We start from the raw sequence: 4,908 nt of genomic DNA, 5'->3' as shown, positions 1-4,908 counted from the left end.
TAGGTGGATTGGAGGTGGATTCAAATTGTTCTATCGTGGTGTGGATAGGAGGAGAAATGGAGTAGGAGTTATTCTAAAGGAACAGTATGTCAAGAGTGTTTTGGAGGTGAAGACAGTGTCAGACAGGGTAGTGATTATGAAGCTGTAAATTGGAGGTGTGATGATGAATGTTGTTAGTGCATATGCCCCGCAGGCTTGGTGTGCAATGGATGAGAAAGAAGATTTTTGGAGTGAGTTGGAAGAAGTGATGAACAGTGTAACCAAGGAACAGAAAGTGGTAATTGGAGTGAATTTCAATGGACATGTTGGTGAAAGGAACAGATGAGATGAGGAGGTGATGGGTAGGTATGGTGTCAAGGGAATGAAGAAGGTCAGAGGATAGTGGATTTTGCCAAAAGGATGGACATGGCTGTGGTGAATATGTATTTTAAGAAGAGAGAGGAACATAGGGTTAGGTACAAGAGTGGAGGAAGATGCACACAGGTAGATTACATCCTATGCAGAAGAGTCAATCTGAAGGAGATTGAAGACCGTAAAGTGGTGGCAGGGGAAAGTGTAGTTAAGCAGCATAGGATGGTGGTCTGTAGGATGACGTTGCAGATCAAGAAGAGGAAGAGAGTGAGGGCAGAACCAAGGATCTAATGGTGAAAGTTGAAAAAGGAAGACTGTAAGGTTGGGTTTAGGGAGGAGATGAGACAGGCACTGGGTGGTAGTGAAGAGTTACCAGACAGTTGGGAAACTACAGCAGTAGTAAGCATGACAGCAAGAAGGGTGCTTGGCGTGACATCTGGACAGAGGAAGGAGGAAAAGGAAAACTGGTGGTGGAATGGGGAAGTACAGGAGAGTATACAGAGGAAGAGGATGGCAAAGAAGAAGTGGGATAGTCAGAGAGATGCAGAAAGTAGACAAGAGTACAAGGAGATAAGTCGCAAGGTGAAGAGAGAGGTGGCGAAGGCTAAAGAAAAGGCGTATGATGAGTTGTATGAGAGGTTGGACACTAAAGAGGGAGAAAAGGACCTGTACTGATTGGCTAGACAGAGGGACCAAGCTGGGAAAGATGTGCAGCAGGTTAGGGTGATAAAGGATAAAGATGGAAACATACTAACAAGCGAGGAGAGTGTGTTGAGCAGATGGAAAGAGTATTTTGAGAGGGTGATGAATGTAGAGAACGAAGGAGAGAAGAGGTTGGATGATGTGAATCAGGAAGTGCAACGGATTAGCAAGGAGGAAGTAAGGACAGCTATGAAGAGGATGAAGAATGGAAAAGTCGTTGGTCCAGATGTCATACCTGTGGAAGCATGGTGTTGCTTAGGAGAGATGGCAGTGGAGTTTTTAACCAAATTGTTTAATGGAATCTTGGAAAGTGAGAGTAGCTTGAAGTGTGGAGAAGAAGTGTAATGGTGCCGATATTTAAGAATACGGGGGATGTGCAGGACTGTAGTAACTACAGGGGGATAAAATTGATGAGCCACAGTATGAAATTATGGGAAAGAGTAGTGGAAGCTAGGTTAAGAAGTGAGGTGATGATTAGTGAGCAGCAGTATGGTTTCATGCCAAGAAAGAGCACCGCGATGTTTGCTCTGAGGATGTTGATAGAGACGTTTAGAGAAGGCCAGAAGGAGTTGCATTGCGTCTTTGTGGACCTGGAGAAAGCATATGACAGCGTGCCTTGAGAGGAGCTGTTGTATTGTATGAGGAAGTCGGGAGTGGCAGAGAAGTATGTAAAAGTTGTACAGGATATGTGCGACGGATGTGTGACCGTGGTGAGGTCTGCGGATAGGAGTGATGGATGAATTCAAGGTGGAGGTGGGATTATATCGGGGATCAGCTCTGATCCCTTTCTTATTTGCAATGGTGATGGACAGGTTGACAGACGAGATTAGACAGGAGTCCCCATGGACTATGATGTTTGCTGATGACATTGTGATCTGTAGAGATAGTAGGGAGAAGGTTGAGGAGACCCTGGAGAGGTGGAGATATGCTCTAGAGAGGAAAGGAATGAAGGTCAGTAGGAACAAGACAGAATACATGTATGTAAATGACAGGGAGGTCAGTGGAATGGTGAAGATGCAAGGAGTAGAGTTGGCGAAGGTGGATGAGTTTAAATACTTGGGATAAACAGTACAGAGTAATGGGGATTGTGGAAGAGAGTTGAAATAGAGAGTGCAGGCAGGGTGGAATGAGTGGAGAAGATTGTCAGGAGTGATTTGTGACAGACGGATATCAGCATGAGTGAAAGGGAAGGTCTACAGGACGGTAGTGAGACCAGCCATGTTATATGGGTTGGAGACGGTGGCACATCAGAAAGCAGGAGACAGAGCTGGAAGTAGCAGCGTTAAAGATGTTAAGATTTGCACTGGGTGTGACAAGGATGGAGTACATTAGAGGGTCAGCTCAAGTTGGACGGTTGGGAGACAAAGTCAGAAAGGCGAGATTACGTTGGTTTGGACATGTGCAGAGGAGAGATGCTGGGTATATTGGAAGAAGGATGCTAAGGATAGAGCTGCCAGGCAAGAGAAAAAGAGGAAGGCCTAAGAGAAGGTTTATGGATGTGGTGAGAGAGGACATGCAGGTGATGAGTGTAACAGAACAAGATGCAGAGGACAGAAAGATATGGAAGAAGATAATCCGCTGTGGTGACCCCTAATGGGAGCAGCCGAAAGAAGAAGAAGAGTCGTGATACCTTTGTAAAAAAATGAATGGGCTACCTTGAGTGCAGACGCCATATGTGAGGAAATGTACTTTTAAGAAGTTCTGGATTACTGGAGAAAAACCAACTGAAATGTAAATCTGAACTCACATATGTGGAAAAGAAGAAAAAAAGTTGGATATAAATTTAATGTCTGCCTAATGTGAGTTTATAGAGTAACTAGAGCCAGCAGAGTTTCACGTACGTTTTCAAATTCTGTTGCATGGTGTTATGTCAATGGTGAAGCAATCACCAAGAAAAATAGTGATAAAATCTGTAACTGTGAGCCAAGCCAAAAAATGTAGTTAACAAAAAATACATTCTATCTTAAAAAAAAGCCAAGAATTGTATTCAAAGTCAAAAAAATAATGCAAGTATGTTTTTATTCAAGAAACATGAAAACACACACAAATGAAAAAGGCTTTTCTTTCCAAAACCAGTTACTAGAACAGTGAGTAGTGCTGACCTTTATACTGTTGACATGTTGACAGGTTCATGATCTCCAGTCATCACATGGTGGCAACAGCACACCAAGATCCTAGAAAATGGCATCTCCCTAGAAAAGCAAAATGGCGTAGGAAAAAACATAAAACAAAATCAGCATTGCCACATGCTAATGTCATGTGAAGTTCAAGCGCATAAATGAATTCTGTAGTGCTGAAATGCCCTGATGGAAAAAAGAAAATTCCAAAGAGAGATATAACCAAGAACAAATTAAATATGAAACCCTATCATGTCACCTTGTTGTGTGTCAATATCACAGCTTCCCGAGTTCTGGAGTGGTAAATAGAAAGGAACATCTGCCTTACATATACTGCCATCTTCGCCTCTTCAGTTTAAAGGGATCTTCTACACAATTTCCATATCTACCTTAAGATTGCTGAGATGTATTAGCACATTGCATTGTACTCCTTTTAAAATCTAAATGAAGAAGTTTAATCAGCAGTCAACATGTGTAAAGCTGTGTAGGCTAGACACTTGGTCAACAATATTCCACCATACCTTGGCTTGGATACCAAGATCGTTGCTTTAAATAAATAATTTGTTTATGCCCGTAAAAACCTCCACAAGGAGACATCCAGGAGGCATCTATATCAGATGCCTGATCCACCTCAATTGGCACCTTTCTATGTGGAGAATCAGTGGCTCTACCCTATCCTCTCCTGGATGTCTGTGCTTCTAACCCTGTCTCTAAGGGAGAACCCAGCTACTTTGCAGAGTAAGCTCATTTTGGCTAGTTGTACAAATGATCTTGTTCTTTTGTCATTACCCAAAGCTCATGATCATATGGGTGGGTAGCGATATACATCAACTGGTAAAGCAAGAACTTCACATTCTGACTCTGCTCCTCCTTCCCCACTACAGATCAGCATAGTGACCGCATAACTGTGTTCGTTGCCCCAGTCTGTTGATTTAACCTTCCCTTTTCCCCTCACTTGTGAACAAGACCCCAAGATATTTAAACTCCTCCAACTTAGGCAGTAACTCATCTCCCACTTTGAGAGAACAGTCCACCTTTTTCCTACCAAGGACCATGACCTCAGATTTGGAGGTACTGATCCTCATACCTGCTGCTTCACTCTTGGTCTCAAAATGCCCCAGGGCATGTAGGAGCTCTCAGTCCGTTGAAGCCAACAGAACCACTTCATCTGCAAAGAGCAGTGATGTAATTCTAAGGTCACCAAACTGGACCCCCTCCCCTCCCCAACTGCACCTTGATATCCTGTCCATGAAAATCACAAACAGGATAGGAGACAAAGCACAACCCTGGTGGATTCCCACACCCACTAGAAACAGTGCTGATGTTTTTCCAAGTATGCAGACACAGCTCTCACTGTGATTATACAGGGACCGAATAGACTGTATTAGGGGCCCAGCACCCCCACAGCATTCCAAGCAACACTGTCATATGCCTTCTCTAAGTCCACAAAACACATGTAGACTGATTAGTCATACTCCCATGCCCCCTCCAGAATCCTCATGAGGATAAACAGGTGATCCACCGTTCCAAGGCTTGGACGGAATCCACATTGCTCCTCCTGGATCTGCGGTTCCACCACTGAGGGGGAGTCTCCTTTCTAGTACCCCAGCATAAGCTTTCCCAGGGAGGCTGAGGAGTGCAGCCAATAGTTGAAGAATACCCTTGAAGGCAAAGGTTTTAAGTGTGCCACTGTGATCTGCGAAGGTTATTCATAAACATTCAACCTATGGGGTGAATC

This window comes from Erpetoichthys calabaricus, chromosome 1, assembly GCF_900747795.2.
Source record: "Erpetoichthys calabaricus chromosome 1, fErpCal1.3, whole genome shotgun sequence".
NCBI classification, from domain to species: Eukaryota; Metazoa; Chordata; class Cladistia; order Polypteriformes; family Polypteridae; genus Erpetoichthys; species Erpetoichthys calabaricus.
This window is presented reverse-complemented; position numbering follows the sequence as displayed.